Raw genomic sequence first — 21,156 nt, 5'->3', positions numbered from 1 at the left:
TTTATTGGCAATGATTGACTAAATTTTCCAATGCTTTTTGTCTTATGCAAAATCAGGCGTTTTTTGTTTAAAAAATACAATAAAACTTACAATTCACAACAATTGCTTGCATAAATAATACTATTAACAAAACTGCACGATTGTTGTTTATTGCCGTCGGTGTGAATTTTATAGCACTTCTTAATTTACTTCTAAAATTTTCACATTTCTTTTGTTGTCTGGTTTTAAATTGCAAGTTTGTGTTTTGATAATCAATAATCGCTTTCAATAAAAATTATTCTCGTTTTATTTTGCTTTTCTTTTATTTTAAATTAATTTGTCTTCCCGATTCGCTTGGCGTTTGTTACGGTTAGAGACTCTCGAGAAAACTGACTTCCTGCAATCGACTCAAGCATCCTAAGTCAGACTAACACAACGCAAACATAGCACAGAACACAATCATTGTCTTCCACTCACTCATAATTCACTCAACACCACCATCATACCACCACCACCACCAATAACATCGCTGTGGTTGGCCCCTGAAATGCCAAGTTATCTTTTGTGAGCGAATACTTGTGGGGTGTTTCACTCAGTCCGGTTTGTAGCAAAGATGTACACAAAGCAGTGAACAATCGTGCTATTGAGCATAGACAGAGATAGCATGTTTTTGAGTGTGTGTGTGTTTATCTCTTTGCTCTGGCATTTGTTGTCGAATTGAAGCTCCGCCCACAGAAAATGCTACACATTTGGATTCTTGGTATATACTTTTATTATTTCATCGACAGAGTTTGTTATATGGTCCATCCGTTGATAGTTCGTTTCAAATTTATATTGTCTATAAAATAAGGAGTTATTTTTTATTTGGCCTGAAAGGTATTTAAAGGAAAAATTTAAGTTGTGCAGAAATTCTCTCCTTAAGTATTGCAGAAATATGTGGTTCATATATATAAAATTTTGATATTAGTGTATTTATTTTATTTTTCAAATTGTGTATAAATACCCCACGGCGAAGTGTCCTATAGAAACATATAGCTGTTAAAAAGTTATGGAACACACTTTGTGAACGAATAATAGTAAATTTATGCCTACATAGTTGCATCCATAGGTCGTAAATATTTATACCTTAACGTTGGGTATATACATATATTAGGATGGGGAAAAAGAAATCCATTAGGCCGTTCGTCGAAAATGTCGATAAAATCGGAGAAATTATCGAAATTGACCGGCTGTTAGCAGTCGTAACATCAGCCATAAAACTGTTTTAAAGCATTTACACGAAGCTGGATTAAAAAATAAGCTCAATGTTTGGGTGCCACACTAATTACCAGAAAAAATAGGGTGGATCGAATCTCCATCTGCGAAGCCTTGGCCAAACTGAGTGAGACCCATTTGTTACGATACGATAACCCTGTGCGTAAACCATCGTGGTCAAAGAGCGGCGAAGCACCTCAAACTGTGGCCAAACCAGGACTAACGGCCAGGAAGGTTCTGCTATGCATTTGGTGGACCAAACGCTAAATTCTGATCTCTACTGTCAACAACTGGACCGTTTGAAGATAGCAATATACCAGAATTGGCCAACAGAAGCGGTGTCGTGTTCCACCAGGACAACGATAGGGCACAGACGTCTGCAGTGACTCGCCAGAAACTTCGGGAGCTTGGTTGGGAAGTTTTAATGCATCCGCCATACAGTCCGGACTTGGCACCAAGCGATTATCATATATTTTTTTTGCATTGGAAAATTTCGTTATTGATAAAAAATTGGTATCTGGGAGGATCGTGAAAATCGACTACTAGAGTTTTTTTGCAAATAGAGACCAGGACTTCTATGAGAGAGAATGACAACACGTACATCAAAACTGTGCATATTTGGCCTAAAGTTCATATAAGAATAATGGATTTATTTTTCCCCAACCTAATATTTACCAGTGATATCCCATGTAGTAAAAATGTATTCATTTAACCGATATAAAAATGACATTTTATACAATTACCTGAATGTTCATCAACGCAACATTTTTTCTTACTTATTGAGTGCTCATGTTAAATTTTAATAAATATCTACATAAAGGCATTAAAATTAGGATATTACTCTTTTAGAATTTATGATATTAGCTTTAATTTGACGCTATGTCAGAAGTTTGGTTATCCGATACACTCATCTATTTCTTGAAATTCACATTTTGTAATTAAACCAGATAACGCCTCATATATCCGACCATAGTCATCTTTACAGATTTTTTCAGTATATGGAATCGCTTCATATTATTTATTTTGAAGTTCCCAACAGCAATTACCAACCAAAATCCCATTTTAAATATTTTGAAATTCATATCTGAATTTTTATCTTAACTTATTGGAGTTAAAAAAATAGAACTACTCAATGTTACAGATTTAGCGGAAATCGCACAGGTTGAAAAAAACCTGTGCGACAACTATACAGCTCGGACCAACGCAAATATTTTTTTATTTTTTTTTTAAGTCGACGGAAATGGTGATGACGCAACTCGGGGCTATAGTGTATATAATTTCTGTTCGGTAAAAACATTTATAAATAGTATTTATTATTCTAAGCACATATACAAATTAGGCTCATTTTTGATCATATACAATACATAGGTACAAGTTCCGATACAGTCGAAAGGACTTGTAGGGATTCTAAATCTACTGAGTAGTTTTAGAATCTAAAATTACGGACAACAATATAAATTTGCAACTACAACGAGTGTTCAGACGATACTTACGTTTTGTTGACTGAAAATTAAACACACTTCAAACAATTCAATTCAATATTCAAAAATCCGACACTGTCGGTCTTTTTTATTGATTTCAAATTGATGAAATATTAACTTCAAATTTTATATCCACTTGCTTGTAAACTTCAAGAAGAAGAGTGACGTTTTTTTTTGGTGGAGATGGGACCTCATCGATAAAATATTTATCGAGATCGATGAGGTCTATTTCAATTTCGTAATCCAATGGATTGGCAGATCCCCAACAACATATTTTTGTAATACCCCGCGAAAAATTTACATTTCATTTATTCAATGAATTTATACTTTAATTCAAATTTCTTCTATAACTTTTAAACTACACATTACTCAGTAAATAGTTTTTAGCAAGAAATATTTATGTTTCGAAAATCATACCTTATTCGTTGTGATTGTTTCACAGTACAAATTTCCAAAAAAAAATCAACTCCTTTTTTTAAAAATGATGAATATGAGAGAATGTTTCTAAAACTGTTAATATATTGCATTGAAGAAAAATCTGACTTAATTATTTGCACTGATATCATAACTAAATTTCGATGCAAATTTAGTTCTTTATGCCAATTTGCTATACACTTTATCTGTTCCTTCAAAATGACTTCGTTTTGGTTGTTTTTTTTTCGGGTTTGTAAACATAAGCTTCTGTTCGCTACTGTTCCTTTGCTCAGTTTTTTTCTCTTCAATATGCAATTCGCAATCAGTTGCATAATTTATTTGTGTTATTGCCGACACCCTGCCACAACAAGCCAACCAATTTAGTCGTTGTAATTACAAAATTCTTGCGGTCATTAAGGAATGTGTTATAGAGCAGAAAAAGTGAATTTTTGCAATTCTCAAGAACTTGGTTGGTGGTCATCCATACAGTTGCAAAAAAATACTCTTACAAACAATATCCCTTCAACAAAAATAAACATTGTACAACAAATGGAAAAAAATCTTCTGCTATTCCGGAGATGTCCATGCTTCTTTTAACGCTTTAAGTTGAGCATAATCTGAATTACAAACACAGCCGTGTATAGCAGCTTCATTCTTAACTTCAAAAAGGTTTGACTACTCTGTGGGGTCTGCTGCATAACGATAGGAGCTGTGAAGCAGCAGTTTATATCACGCGAACTTAGCAAAAAAAACGTGAACTTTTGTTTATTTTCAAATGTTGACTAATAATGTGTGTTTGCTTATTTATGAAGTTGCTACCGAAACGTACAGATTTGGCTTCAACAATGCTAAGTAGTATCACAACAAACTTGGAATTACTCTACAAGTACGGCAAATATTTTCATAAATATTGATGCCTGTGTTCAACAAAAGCATTGGGGATATCCTTTAGATGTTGACCGCTCTAAACATTGAAATATGGAGGAAAAATTCAAGGAAATGCATACAGATCAGCAAATTAAATAGATGTTACACTCTTGATAAAATATTAGGGGGTGAATTAATAAGACATATTTGTTGATGTATATTTGTGATGTATTGTGTGCTTTCACCCGAAATAGGGAATAAGTTTTTAAGTATTTTCATCACATTAACTGACCTACAATTGTATACTGTAATTCAAAATCATATAATTAATCGCTAGACGAATATCAATTGTCCCATTTCCCAACAAATTACAGCTCAATTCATGATAATGTCTAGTTGGGATGCGAAAAACTTCCGCATGTGATCATTTCACAAAACTGCACACTTGTCATAGTTATATGGCACACCAAGTAAACCATTTCACACACACACGTACTCACTGACAATTATTAAAAATACGAAAAACAAAAAAAAACATTTGACCATAATGCTGACATTTAAAAGCACACTAGCAAAGCAAAACATGACGACAACAAATTGCACAGCAAATTCATTAATAAAAATTTATTCGAATGTAGGACAGCAGTGTCTGTCAGTCCGTCTTTTGTTGGGGTGTTGTGCAAGTTGATCGCTGCTACTGGACGGACATTCAATTCGATGAATTGCTAGTTTCCCTGACCGAAGATCACTGATGATTAATACCACAGCTCCTCCATACAACGAATAGATGGCGGTCAACTATCTGTGAGAATTTTCCTGCCAATTGATGTTGATTACCGAAAAATCTTGGCATTTAATTACAACTGTCACGTTGTTGTTAAGGCCCTCATTTGTTATGGTGCGCATGCGTAGCTATCGCCGGTTGGGTCTTCATATTTAGCCAAGACATCGACGGCTCTAAACGAATCTGTGGCATATTAACACAGACCAAGTCAAACAGTCAATGATAATTTTCCGCTTGAAAGTGATCTGCCACAGAGTGTGCGGCATAAAATTTGCCAGGGCCCAGGAGTACGTCTATGTACGACAGTCAGACCATTATATTGGTAATAGGTTTGCATGTGTGTGTGTGTGTGTGTGTGTGGGAGCAACGAGGGACTTTAAATCACTTTAGCACGATCGTGAGACAACATGTCGTCAATTATATCTACCACAGCGATCTTAAAGCGTCAAATGTTTGAATTTAATAAAACGCCTGTGCACAGTCTTACGAGTCCAGACAATAAAATATTGTTGTTGTGTGTAAAGCTCTTACAGTGCTTGAGATAAAACCCAAAACAATTTACCCATCGACGAGGCACTTAATGAAGTCATCTACTTAAATTTACTCCAGTCGAAATATATTAAAATTTCTCCAATTATGTCTTTGGTTTAGCACACCCATTAATAATGTAATATTTACCTTCTAGTTTTCACATCTGATCTACTATATTCTAGAAAATCAACCATACGTCTACCGACTATCTAAACTCCGCTATCCTACATCATCTCTTCATGTCTACTTATATGTATGTCAACCCTGCCATGTACCTAGTAATACATCAGCCTTATAGTAGTCCGGTAATATTGGTCGCAGTTTGTTCACAATTAGTTTTGGGTATTCAATCCTTAGTTTCTCCATTTGTTTCACATTTAATTTCCTCGGTATCAGGATTTAATGCTCTTACAGTCAATATTCGAGTTACACAACACTGTGTTTTGTCCATGCCATGGACAACTCCCCAAATAGCATCTATGAAAAACGTAAGAAGTGGAAGAAACCACCATTCCAATGAATAAAACGATAGCCTCCTCTCTCATTGCCGTCCCCCTGCACGTCGTACGCGTGAGTATTGTTTGGTGGTTCCTCGACCGTTTATATTCAACAAATCTTTTTTTCGTTCCACAATTTGTTGCATTTGCATAATTTTACTCATATTACACCCCACCGCCACAGGCAATAGCACGATGAGTACCACAACCACCAGCAACTGCAACATTGCCCTCATCATTGCACTCCCTCATCATTTAATTTTGTTTTGTTGTTGTCTGTTCTCCATCAGTTGCTGTTGTTGTTGTTGCCTCTTAAAGAATATTGCATCGTCGTCAATGGTCGGCCACCAACTATAGTTGTTGCCGGGTGGTATGCTGTTGTAGTAGTGTTTTCCTTTGTACATATATATTTGCCTTGTCCTTTGCTGTATTTCAGCAATGTCTGTTTTTGTTTTTGTTGTGGTTGTTGTTTTGTTTTCTTAGCATTTTGAATTATTTCCTGAAGTTCGTGGCGATCTTGCGCCATGTTGCATTTGCATTTTTCACTTTGGTCGCCGTCTTCTTCGTGTACGTGCTGATCGTGCGCACCACCATTATCGCTTCACTACAAACGAGTACGTAGTGCCCTCGACACGTCACGCCCCCCTCTTGATCCAAACACATATCAACATCCTTCAATATCTGCTATTAACATCTATTGGTTGTTTGTCTTGTTGCTGCAAAAGATTTACGATCAGTTTGATCGTCTTGGACCTCCCGAGTGTTAATTAAATTTTACGCTTTAAAATTCTCTTTCATAAAACCGTAGTTGGAATGAAAATGCTGATGCCGATGGGGGCTGATGAAGTGCAGGCCATTGCATTGGCTTGTAGCCGATAAGTACATGTTGGTGATGGTGTAGAGATCGTGCAAATTATGAAGTGATCGCTGATGCAGAAGATTTTGTTGAACAGTGAATGCGTCATTAGCAGAGTGCAAAGAAAATAGTCTATCCCGATTAATTACAGTTCTCTTGCATAGATATTGGGTGGTCAGTCGTCAATAATTCAATGACAATATCTCGGAAAGGAGTTGAAATGTTTTAGTGATTGATTTTAAAATCAATTGTACGATTCTCAGACTATTCTTTCAAGATTTTGGCAAGAAATTCGCGAAGAAAACCCAATACAAATATCAAAACAACGATTGGAAATTGTTTAGGGATTAATTATAAAATCAATTCTACGATATTCAAAAAAAACGCTTGGAAATGTTTGATTATAAAATCAATTCTACGATTTTCAAATGATTCTTCCCAGTCTTGACAAGAAATTTGCGAAGAAACCCCAATACAATAATTTAAGGAACTTTGTGCAATTTATATTGAGAATAATTGTTAAGTTTTTGGGATATTTAGAGAAGGGCCGGCCAAAAATATTAAAGGTTTCTTTAATTAAGGTTTTCACATAAAAATGTGAAAGTTTTTCATTTTTTTTTAATTTTGTAAAAAAGGGCAAAGGTTGCAAATTGCAGTGTCAGAGGTAAGGGTTAAATACATTTTTTAGTTACAAGGGTTACATCTAAGGTCGTTAGAGTCAAAGGTTGGTATATAAGGTTAACGATCTTCAAACACTCTTCGTTCAATTGCGAAGTGTTACAACCCTTTTTAAGACATAAATAAAATTTTTTATCGCTTCATTTCTTATTATTAATGTTTTTGCACATCCAAATGTCTTCCGTCCTATGGATATTGCAAAATCACTCTATGGTCAGGAAAAAAAACTAATTTTTAATATTTGACTTACACCACTAACGTACACAGGACTTTGTTTCGGGGTGGACCCCTTGGTTCAATATGAAAATTGTTATTGTAAAAATACATATTTTGTATGAAAATATTATATTTTATCAGTTCAACAGGCTGCATAATAAGGAGAAAATAAAATCTAATAGAACAACGTCAACTGGTAACTATTCTTCCACGGTAAATATATTTTTCATCGGCTAGATGACCGTAATTTATGAAAATTATTTTGAATTCACTTTTTATGAATTTTACTGAAGATTTTCGAATAGAGTTTTTAAGTCCAATCCACATACTTTAAGGGTTACATCTAAGGTCAAATCTAGAATGTAACTTCTTAGATTTACATCACCTTTGACTGTAGTTTGCTGACTTACAAATCTTAAGATCAACAACTTCGTATTGAAATACAAATTAATTTCAACATTAATATAATGCGAAAAATGGAAATACAAACTAAATATGCAACTTCTTTTCAAGAGAAAATCAACCCTATTTCATAATTTATTTTTAATTTTCAAAATTTTCTTATGGATTTCTTTCCTTTAATCAGTAATGAATTAAAGGGTTAAGATTTAGTAAAGGGTTGAAGTATAATTTTTAATTGCAAACGCTAAATTTATCCTTTTCCAATTGTTTTGTAATTTTTTTAAATTTTCTTCAGAAAAAGGCTGTTGGTTTCCTTAAATCACTGAACAGTAATTCCTTAAAGGGTTAAGATTGTTTGCATAGGTTTGGGGTTAAAGGGTAATCTTTAATTGCAAATGTCGTTCACTGATCAGTAATAAATTAAAGGGTTAAGAACAAGTCATAGGTGAAGGGTTAAAAGGCCATAGTTGATTGCAATTGTCATTTCTTCGGTTGTGAGAAATATTGTCTCCAATTTTTTGGGAAGAAAATCCATAGAATATAACAATTGCCGTTTAATTAGATTGACATTTTTTAAGAAATATTTGATTGCGTTAACTCGAACTAATAATAAGACATATACAGTCTGTATCTGTAAATTTCGAATCGAAAAAATTGTTGCGACTTATGACCAGAAACTAGAATAAAAAATATTTAAATTATTTTAGCATTTTAAATAAATAATAGGTTCATTTGTACTTGTTTGTTTAAAATATTTTTTTATTATTTCGTATTCATAATTGAACTGTTATGTGTCATAAAAGTAAGTTTTAAAAAGAATTTTTTTTATTCTTTTGAAACTAATTAACATATGAACTCGCAAGGTCATTTTTTATTTCAATTAAAAATAAGTTATGCAACAATTTCATATTTCCTTTGAAAAACACATGCTTCGTCTAAGCGGGTAAATTTTTTATCTTTTAAAATTCTTACAATTGACACTGCGAGTATTAATATATTTCAGCAATTTTGTCTTGATATGCACCATAATTTTAGGTTATGTGATCCACAGGGGTCACATTTTGGTCCCAATCAAAAAAGTCATAAGTCAAGGGGTTAAATATCTTAAGGTTACACGGGTTAAAGGTTGTTCTGTAAAAAAAATAGAATTTCAATGTGAATTTTAAGTGAACCAAATAATTGCGGAAAAAATAGTTCCTTCTTTAATTAACTTGACATTTCTTAAAAATTATTTATGACATTTTTATCCTTAAATTTGTAAAAGGTCAAATGCCGGCAACAAATTTTGTAATCCAATTAATTATAGGCGCCGTTTTTACCTGATGGATCTGAAGCAACAAAGGGGTTGAATTGATTACTCTAAGACATATATTTTTTCAAGTGAAAATCTAAGCAATCCTTAAAATTGGCGAAACTTAAAAGAAATAAAAATTATATTGAAAATTAAATAAAAAGCTGGCATTTTCTTCAGATAGATGAAAACTTTTCTTTACATTCCAACGATCGACTTGTTTGTACATTCCCACCTGACACAATTTGCTCCCTCACATTAAATACAATCAGGAATCAAATATAAATATTTGTATTGTCTGGAAATCTGATGTTGCCACTGATGACCAATACACTGAATTGTTATCAGAATCCAATATAAAATCAACAACAAAATTATTTGTTTTTCGCAATTCTTTAGACCTAATAGTGTAAACAATCAATAAAATATATACAAATATTTTAAAGAAAAATAAAATAAAAAAGGCAAAAAAATTAAATAATCAATCTTTAAAATGGGTGTAGAAAGTTGTCCCTAGGAAAATGCAAATTAAGGTACTTAAAAAATTTGTAAATATATGATTGCACATGACTACATTCCTTATTCTATTTAAAACAATATTTTTTGTGATCCTTCGGACATACTCCGAAGAATATTGTGGCATTGGTCCTATTCATATTTCTTCACAGCATTCGGCCGTGAAAAGTTCCCATTGGCCAATTGTGCTAGTTTCCCTGCCATATCCAAAAATTTAAAAACATTTCAAATAATTTTTTTCCGATTATGTTGAATATTGTAATATAATTCAGTCGCTGACACATAGTTTCATAAAAATCAAGCATGCAATTTTCAGATCCAGCAATACATGGAATTCCTTCTGAGTTTAATGAGATATTTCAAAATCCCTGAATTTTTGAATTCCCAAATACAGCATTTTCCACTCGAACACTACTGGTGTCTCTTTTTATTTCCCCGTAAATAAGTCTGCTGTTTTTTATTTCATATTAAAATAAACTCTCTATTTTATAGAGAGAGAGAGAGAGAAAAAACATCTGTTACAATCAATTGTGACGACCATAACAACGGCTAATTTATACCCTGGAGACTCATAAAACATAGACGAAAATCTGAAAAGCCTACCAGTCGCCACAAACCCATAATAGAGTGTTAATAAATAAGTGCCATAAAACACGGTTTTGTTTTCATTTTCCCCCATTCCTCTAACATTTCTACCTCATCGCTCTCAGTATTTGTTTCCTCCCTCCTTCGGTTTACCATTGAGGGTATCACACAAGGGAGGAAGGATATTCATTGACTTGCCTTGCCACTTGAATATATTTTTCTTTCATGTGTCCTTTAAATTGGATGTGGCTTTAAAGCTTCTCGAAAACCAGATACAGCAACCTAACGATGGGGGAGTGTCGACATTAAACACAATTATTTTTATTAATATTCCTGCGGATACAAAAGCCCTACCCTCACATTCTATCTGAGCAGCTGGCTCATAAGCCTGTAAAGATATTTATCTCTATTGTCACACTTATGCTTTCAAAGTCAATCCTTGTTACATGGATATTTGTTGTTGTTGTTGCTTGCTGTTGTTCTCCCTAATGAATGATGACATTGTAAGTGGCAAGAGTGTCATTGAGTTTTGATGGTAACTTAACACGTTTTGGGTGGGTGTGAGGATACCAAGTGAGGATACTTGAGTTCTGTGTTTTGGGAGAAGTTGTATAATTTGTTAGAATTTTATGTCTTTTGGGAATAAACAGAAACATATGATTATGTTAATTTCAATTTCCAAAGTTTCCCATAAAAGTTAACGATAACAAATTAAATTTATCAATTTTCATATGTCAAAAGAGCAAAAACATATACGACATAATGGAAACAATTAGCTTTTCTATGTTTACTGTGTGTTTCTCAATCAAAGAAGCCAACTTCACTTCAGAATTATTTCCAAAATAAACAGAGACCAAAATGCTATTAAAACAACACAAAATCTTGATCACAATATTACTAACTAGAATCTGAAAATAGCCAAATAGTACTCCTTTGTGTCTTTGCTTCCACCATTCCTATAGCAATAAGCTTTACCAAATATTTCCTATCCGGAGGTTTGTTTACAAATTAATCGGAGTATTAAATCTGAAATAATAACACAGCATTGCTTTCACACACCACCCTCTGTCAACACATGTACCGCAAATATCACGACCGGCATCCCGGGTCGAAGTGCGTGTCAAGGGGATGCAATCAAGTGTAATTATTTAATTCGAACTCTTCAAGAGCGATAAGCCAAAAATAACAATGTTCCACAAGCTATTATTTTAGCTGTGAAACACTAATTTAATTAAAGACCACCTTCCATTCATCAACCAGTCCATAATACAACCAAATAATATCATCATCTACCGCATCAACAACGAAAAGTTGAGGGGGATGAACGTCTGCCACCCCTTTCCAGGATTTTACATTTAAATAAATATGTACCATGAAATGTTGCACGTGTGCCTTGATCCAAATAAACCAGCGAGCGGCAACTTTCGACATAAACTCTGGCATTTTTGGCATCGAGAGTTTAGAGGCAATTCGAAACAAGTAAACTTTTAAAGAATCCATCAAAAGTGACAGGCAACGTTCGGTGCCTGATGTTTGTATGACTCTTCTCTAATGGTGGGTGGTAAATTGGTTAGAAATGAGCGCAGTTGGCATGACACAGAGATATGGAATACACGTGCATACCTTGCAGGCTTAAGACGTTGTCAAGGTGACGCAAGGTGTTGCCAATGGCAGTGGATGTGCGTATGAAGAAAATCAGCCGATAATTAAATAAATAAAATAATAAACAATTCCAGACTTGAGAACTGAAGAAAGTTTTTGAAATACATACAAACATTTTGAGGTGAAATAAACCTTAAAGAGATGTAGCTGCCCGTAGAGCAGGTCATTGACACAAACTAGATGTATACATGATAATTATAAAAATGGGGTATTGGGTGTATTTATGTTATCATCAAGACTTTATTTTTCCTTTATCGGTTGTGGTATTGACTCTTTTTTATGTTTATATTATATTTTTTAAATCTTCCGGTTTTAGGTGCCATTTAAAAATTCCATTTTTTTTAATTTTTTATAAAAGCTTATTAATTTAGTGCTAGGTCAGATCTGAATAATCAATTCATCAAGTGTTCGGTAACATTCGTTACTAATGGAAATCACAAGGGCCGTACTAGGTTTAGGTCAATCTATGTAGTCCAAACCATTATTATAGAGTTTTTCTGTAAAAAAATAGTACCGCTCTTTCCACACATTTTTTTATCCAAAATTATTTTTGAGGTTGTTTGAATTTGTAAGTATAAAAAAAGAGAAATCTTTTTATACCAAGTGTATCATTTTTTGTTTTCTTACTCGCTTATGATACTATTATAGCCTAAACCATTACGGTATTTACAAATTTTAAAAATACAAAAAATTTAAAAACCCCTCATACCGTACACCACGCCTGATAACAATTTTTAAATCTCAATTACTATGAACTATGTCTTTACAAAATATTTTTAATTATATTTGCTAAAAATAACCCCGCACTGCTCATTTTAGCCACATGTCAGTGACAACTGTCACATCAAAGATGTGTCACCTCTTCATCAGTTATTGTGGTTATTTTTTCGATATTTCTGTATTTAGCTTGTTGTTGACATTAGTAAAGTATTCGAATAAAACATATTTCTATGGAAAACATTGAAAATAATATGTCATTCAAACAAAACAACAAAGTAATGATTATAATCCATCACATCCATTCATCTATTCGTCTATTTTTAAAGGCTGAATTGGTGATATGAAAAGCAGAAAGACAGACAGTCAGGCAGGCCGGAGTGTATCCATAAAACACTTAAAAATCGCTCCCACAGTATTATTATGAACTTGTCATAATTTGTTTGACATTCAAGTTGAGTGCCAACCACAAAATACTAAACAAGGAAATTTGTTGGTCTAGTTTGTCTCTCTCTCTCCTCTTCCCCCCACAGCAATTCAACTATATTTTGTCTTTTGAGATTTCCTTGAAATTTACCGCATATCAAGAAATGAATATTTGTTCGATATTTAGACATTGACAGTTCCAGTAAATTACTCGGCCTACCGACAATGTGAAACACTTTCAGTTTCTGTTAAAAAATCTTCACTGCACTGCTGCTGCACTTTTGAATTATTTAGAGAAAGGGAAAGGTCATGACAACTCTTTGACATTCGGCGCTCACTTTCTTCTAGGCACACTCGCACATCTTCTTTGGGGTTTTCGTTTACACTTGTCATTTAAGACATCTGACATATGTATGTATGTTCATCTGTACAAACAGATACTGTCCGCCGCCAACCAGAGGAAAACAAGCAGCACCACTGATTGTTGTTGTTCCTTTTAATGCCTGGTTAGATGCACTTCATTGATGGTAACGGTGCATTTCCGGCTTAAGCATCAACGTGGAGAACTGTTTGCAGCAATCAATAATAATCGCATTTTAAGATGTCATTTCATGCGACCAACACATGGGGGAGCTGTCAATCACCCGAAGAAAGGAGATTTTTGAAATGTTACAAAATTACAAACCACTCAAACATCTATTGGCAACATCTGTCTGATTTTCACTTCTTCTTGTTAACAAGTAATATCAAGACGCGATATGTCACTTATCGTAAAACTGACCTTTGACATTTTCACGTAAATTAATTCACAAAATTTCCGAACAAATTGTTGGCTCCCTTCTTTTCCAATTTCGTGAAGCCTTAGTTGATATTGGTCACAATTCGTGAGAATTGTGAAATCGCTGCACTTTTTGGTGCACTGTCTTTTTTTATTTTGTACTCTGCCATACCTTAACGACCATATCCTGTCAAAGGATAACCAACTACCTACCGTTTTATTTCGCTGCAAGTACATCCATTTTTCAATGGTTTCCTTCTGAAAAATATCACATTACACGACATACCTTTTTATGGTTGCTGGCGAACGTTTTTTTAGTGAAATGGGACAGGGTAAAAATATTTATGAACAAAATGTTTGCAATTATTTTGTGAGGGTTAAATTATGTTTGCTCGCACAGTTTGGAGTAGTTTCTATTATCAGAATATAGTGTTGGGAATTTTTTTTTTTGAAAAAGAAAAAGCGCAACTACCGTTTTCAGAAAATGATGTCGAAAAAAAAAGAAATTGAACAATAAATTTGATTCCAACTGTACACTGTTTTGTGAGAAAATTTGCAAAAAAAAAAATATATATATATATAGTGTGTATTGAATCGATTAAAATTTTATTATAGCTTCCACATATAATTCCATCCGATAAACAATGGGCAAAATTCAAATATAGCTGAAAAAGGTCCAAAAAGTAACCACCACATATTTTAGAACAATTTTGCAGTATTCAAACATAGAAAAAATATATAATTTTATTTATGTTGGTCATTGATTTGAAGGTTTTTATCGTGGCTGATAAAATCGAGTTTTTTGATTTTGGTTTTATCGCCACATAATATAGGAAAAGTGGCTGTTTATATTTCATATATCAAGTTTATCAGGTAATTGTGATATGCGACTTTTTAAAACAAATAAGCTTATTTTATGCATTAAAATTCTAAAAAAACTCTCCATATTTATATGTAATTTTTCTCCATTAATATAATTTTGTATATGCTCCAACTTGCATGCTCTGCCTTGCCCAACATTCAATTTTTTTGCTTTAAAGTACACACTCCGAGGAAGCTGCTCCAAAATGTTCATCTGACTTTTATTGCCCTTTTTCATTTTATTACAATTTTAAAATAATGCTCATCAAAAGGAAAACACTCATCGAAGTGTTTCTAAAACTTGATAAAACCGCCGCGAAGCAAATTTCAGTTGATATTTTAAACGTGCACATACATTCATAAATACTTGTAATGTGGACTTATACCCCCAGATTAATTATTAACAAAAAACCAAAGTTAAGAAATGTTAAAAAAAACATTAATTTACCTTAAATTCGATGCAGAGTTATGAGGGGGCTATATCAAAACGTGGACCTATATAAATTATATTCAACAGAATAAAACATATATACTTGAGCAACATATTTCGCCCACTGTTTGATACCACATGATGCACCTAACAGCCCAATTGACAGAAATGTAGTATATGGTCGAACTCTCGAAAATTCACAATTCCCACATCCTCGAAAATTCATTCTTTCTGAAAAATACTCTTATTTATTATCATTTTTAAATTTCGGCAATATATATTTACATCGGAAAATCTCCCATCTGAATTTGAAAAAAAAAGCGGAAAAACTAACATCACTTGCAGCAAACTCAAATAATTTGCCAAGTGTGCAATTACCACCAGTACTTGTTAGCGATAAAGAGAACAGCCGACAATCATTATGTGCACAATGAACTTGGTCGCGTAAAAAAGGATTAATTTTCACATCACTAGAAGTAATTCGATATGTTCGGCGGCATCGGCCACCAGGTGGCCTTGTCACGCATTGACACAATACCACTGGATATCGACACGAATCCACAAATAAATAAAAACAAATACGACTACAAATTCAACCATATCGGGAAGCATAGAAAAAAGCGAGGGAAAGCAGCATTATTTCTATTTAAAAACGTTCGGAGAATTCAATTGAACAGTTACAACAAAATGATCGAAAGACAAAACAGTTGGTCTCCGTGGAAATTTTGGCATATTCTACACAAAAAATTAAAACAAAAACTGCGGGTTTGAAATTGAAAAGAACATTCATTCGGATTCGCTCGCAGCCGCAGTTCTGCAAAACAAAGATATCAATTACAATGCCGACCAACGGACAAACTAAATAGACCCCGAATCAGACAAATCAAACAGCAATCTATGTAATCGATAGCATAGCATTGACCCTGTATTGGCAGCTAAATATTAGTTGGTGTTGTAGCTGTTCGTTGTCCCTTTCTTCTATTATACGACCAACGAGTAATAAAACTGAATCTCTAACCCATAGAATCGTAATTAATCATTTAGGTCTCCCTAGTCTAATAAAGGTCTGCGTTTGTCTGTTCTGCGTTCTGCAATTTATGAATGGATGTGGTTTTTGCTTTTATTATATACAATCTACATTTAATTTGTTCTGGCCAATTTTAGTCTACTCTAGTAAACTATAAACACACATTTTTCAACACAATTCAATCAAAAGTGTCTGTCAAAATGCCATCAGTTTCCAAGAGAAACCGATACTAGCTTGAAAATATCTAATTTCAATGTTGCAAATGCGAAATGCCGGAGGAGCACGAGTACTGGCTGACTGCCACACAAATTAACAAATTTCGTTCTAGCCTTCTCAAACTATTTTCTTTCGATATTCTTCAACAATAGCTGTAGACATAGAAAAATCGTAACATAACCGACCTGTTCCTTGGCTGAGAGCAATTATTGTGGATTATGACCAAGACAGGCAACTGTCCTTCCATTGTTTGTTTTGCAAATATACATACATACAGACAGACAGAATATACACTTTTTGCATGTGTGCGACCTTAGTATTTAAATCTACTCGAATTGTCGCCAGATTTAAACTTCTTTTGCTCTAATTCCGTAGGCTCTATATTTGTGTAGTCTAATACCAAATACAATCTCTTCGCTAAAGATTAGACATAATGTTTACAGTAAACAGTGGCGATTTGCAGGACAATGGAGTGGATTTTTTTAGAGGATTATCATGAATCCAAAAAATGGACAAGACTAATATTTGTTGGTAGATGTCAATGTAACACAGTTGAATATAAATTCTGTACCGGATTCACATACACCGGAAAAAATATTTGCAAATTACAGTAGGGTACGGTTATAGCGAATTAGTAAGGACCAAGGAAATAACTCAGTTAGAAACGGGTAGGTTTTGTGCTCTTTTTGATATTCGATATTGTTGAAGTTCGTTATAACCGATGTTCGTTAAAAGCGTACTCGACTGTATTAAAGGAATATTCCTTGAACATTTCACATGAATAATACGATATATGGGAGTTAGTGGCATATTGACAGGTTCGTATGGCATATTGACCAAATTAAAATGGGTCATAAATTGGGGTGTACTTAAATTTTCCAATATAATTTAGAGGTGTACTGTAATTCAAACTTCGAATATAATGAATGGAAGAGAAAAAGTCTTGAGAATGAAATGCTATTATTATTAATATTCTTATATTATTATTAATATCATTATTATTATTCTTATTATCTATACCAATAAAAGAGTAAAGTGATTGACTGACTGACTGATTTAACGATTCATCAACGCCCAGACGAAACGGCTGAAGCTAGAATCTTGAAATTTTGGGTGAGGGTCACTCTTGGCCCAAATGTGACAGATAAGGCTGGGTTTTTGGAAATTCGTACTAGAAGGGTACGAAAAGTACTAAAAAGTACTAAATATGATATCATTTGTATTTGGCGAACCAGTAGAGCTAGAACTCTGAAATTTGGCGTCAGGATTACTGTTAAGGTGTAAAATTGAAATATGTAGGAAGTTTTAGAAATTCGTAATAGTGTGTACTAAATTTGGTACAATTTGAATTGTGGGTCAACTGATAAAGATGGAATCCTGAAACTTGGATTTAGGATGACTGTGGGGGTGTAGGATTGGGGTATGTAGGAAAGTGGTACGATTGTGTACTAAATTTTGTACAATTTGAATAGTGTTGGAATCCTGAAACTTGAATTTTAGATCACTGTGGGGGTATTGGTTTGGGGTAAGAAGGAGGTTCTGGAAATTCGTACTACTTTCTACTAAATTTGGTACAAATTGAATTGTGGCTGAACTGATAGTGTTTGAATCCTGAAACTTAGATTTAGGATCACTGTGGGGGTGTTTGTTTGGGTTAAATAGGAAGTTTTGGAATTGGTACTTTTGTGTACAAAATTTGGTACACTTTGAATTGTGGGTAAACCTATGGAGTTGGAATCCTGAAACTTGGGTTTGGAATCACTGTCGGTGTGTAGGATTGAAGTATTTAGGAAGTTTTGGAAATTTGTACTACTGTGTACTAAATTTGGTACAATTTAAATTGCAGGTGAACCAATAGAGTTGGAATTATGAAATTTGAATTTGGAATCATTGTGGGGGTGTAGAATCGGGGTATGCATGAAGTTTTGTTGGATGGTTGAACAGGGTACTTATGGAAATAATGTGTGCTAAATGGAAAATTTGGATTTGGGTGAACCTTTAGAACTCGAATCATTTGGTACTAAATGGTACTCAAATTTAGTTTATGGTCGATACTAATGTGTGAATTGGTTTTTCTGACATAAGCTGTTTGCTGTGAAAATAAAATAATATGATAATACATGTTGAAATATTTCCTACATTCGCTAACGATGTTGCGGGAATATGCTAGTTACAGAATAAAATAAATAATCACAATTTAGGAAAATATTTATTAGAAATGAAATTTTGGGAAGCGGTAAAAAATGACAAACTAACTAACAAATCAGCTAGTTATTATGTAATCGAATTTGATCGAATGATAATTTTCCCCAACAACATTTCGACATCAAAAAATTCCCATGAATTGCCTTCCAAAAATTCAATGAATTCATTATCTAATCTTTGTACAACTTCCTCATTATCTCTGCCATCTTTTGAAATCTCCATTCAGAGACTGATTGCTGCTGTTCAATGAATGTCATGAATAGGAAATGCACAAAATAAAGACAAGAACAATACAAATTCAATGTCTAGTTTAAAATAGATCAAATGGGCGTATCCAATATCATCGAAATTTCTGTTTCTTCTTCCTCTATGCGAAGGCCTGCATCTATCTATGAGATTCACGCATTCACATAGAATCTGTAGTCAGTCAGCCAGTCATACCCACCCCAAAAAAGAGCAAATAGTCACAACTACCACTGCTGGCGATTGTCTCAGGCATTGCTTCATTGTTGCTTCCATATCGGAAAGAGTGTTTGGTATGTTTGTATGATGTTTACCTGTAAAAAAACACAATAAAACAACAACAAGAGCAAACAGCCAACCAAAAGCAGCAACAACAAATAAAACGCCATCATCAGATAAATACGAGTTTTGTTCAGGAACCAACAGAGAAGAGCAGATAAAACTGATAGAGAGCGAGTTTTGTGTGTTACAGTTTTCACTCAGACCTTTGAGCGAGTGTTTTTTCTGGAGGACTTGAGTGCATTTTTTAAAGGAAATCTCTTTAGAAGGAATAATTTAGCTGTTATCCTTTGGAAATGATAGTCATTCCAATAAAGTTCAGCTTATTAATTAAATTTATCGTATTTTTATTATTATCATAATTTAAGTAAATCCCAAATTCGAATTCCTAAAGTTCCCTGAAATCAAAAACGGTTATTAAAAAATTCAGCGATTGTATAGCAAACGAATGGAGGCGATTTTTTATCTAATTTGTACAATTGCAACGTTTTTCATAGTTAAAAATTGTATTGAACTTCATGTTCAAAATGTAGCAGATGGGTTGACATACAAATTCTATATCGACCTGATTTTAAAAGCCTTGTCAGTATCTATGTGTCAAACTTGGCCTATTTGGTTGAAGTTAAAGTCTGATAGCTGGATACACAAATTTAGATTAGCACTATAACTCGTTTATCCGTTAAGCGATCAGTACTAAGATTCAAGTTCGGAATCGGGGTAGAAGTTCAAAGTCTTGTCATTTTTTTCTTTTATTTTTTGGTACATAAAGTAACGTTTGAAATTAGTAGTTATATTTGATACTGAAATTGCCTTAGATATTAGCGAATGTATTAATACAAAGAAAATATTTTGGCTAATCTTTCAAATTTATTTAATTACTTTATTTAGGTATTTAATCCATAATGTAACATCAGATCCTCGTAAGGCCATACAAATGTATTACATAAACAATAAACTGCTAAAAATTAAATATAATTCATATATAATAAAAAATACGCAAAAACTTATAATTCTCAAAATAATTATCTTTCTGGTTCCCCAACCAATAGCAAATTTAAGAGATATATTTTTTAATTTCACACAATCTAATAGAATCAGAAAGGTCTTACATTACAGTAAAATCTCGATATAAAGATTAATATTTGGTCTACCCTCATCGTTGAATCGAAAATGTCGTTGTATCGAATTACATTTTTCCTTACCCAAAACAGTAAAACAAAGCAATATTATAATTTATTTATAAATATTTATAAAGTCATTTTTTTCTTTCGAATCGAGCTTAATGATCGAAGTTTTGCAAAGAAAAGGAAAACCAGGAGAATAACTCACGCTCCCACCATTATGCGACACGTTTCGCAGTGGGGTTAATCGGAGGATAAAATTCATTCGAAAGATCAATATTAGTATTTGAACATCATTTCTGATACGAATAAAGCATTCGTCTTACAGCAATAGAACGGACAATGGATGACGTCATTTTTATCAAAATCACCATTCTCAATATAAAGATAGTTCCAGCATTTTGCAATTGAGGATTCAGACAATTATGTGCCAAAGACAATATTTTTTAAAAATTGTAAATCTTCCTGTTTTTTATGCCCTCCACCATAGAATGGAGGGTATATTAATTTTGTTTTTCCCTTTGTAACTCATCGAAATAAGCATTTTCGACCCCGAAAAGTAGCCATATCCGTATCATTGTTGTAATCACTCTAGCCTCTAAACGAATTGAGATAGATCACCAAAATTTAGCATAGATTCATCTTTTGTCTGCAGGCAGGTCAACTTCGAAGATGGGCTATATCGGTCCGGTTCCATAATGACTATATCGGCCTGCATTTAGCCCTAGCCTCTTTATAAACCCATCTACTGATTTAATATTTAACGCGAAGATCCGGCCGAACTTAACGCTTTTTTCACATGTTTACAATTAAAGTCTGGACAGAATACAATTTTTATAG

At 33.5% G+C, this 21,156-nt stretch overlaps 1 protein-coding gene across 1 annotated transcript in view; it reads right to left on the bottom strand.

Moving 5' to 3' along the window:
• The window catches only part of LOC133325781 (eukaryotic initiation factor 4A), a 207,919-nt gene that overhangs the window by 132,833 nt on the left and 53,930 nt on the right, over positions 1–21,156 (bottom strand). The gene's annotated exons all lie outside the window — the stretch shown is intronic.

Source organism: Musca vetustissima, unplaced genomic scaffold (assembly GCF_032173495.1).
Source record: "Musca vetustissima isolate MV318-11 ecotype Yass unplaced genomic scaffold, APGP_CSIRO_Mvet_v1 utg37729, whole genome shotgun sequence".
NCBI lineage: Eukaryota > Metazoa > Arthropoda > Insecta > Diptera > Muscidae > Musca > Musca vetustissima.
Note: the sequence above shows the minus strand (reverse complement) of the source record. Positions and strands in the feature narration are given on the sequence as shown.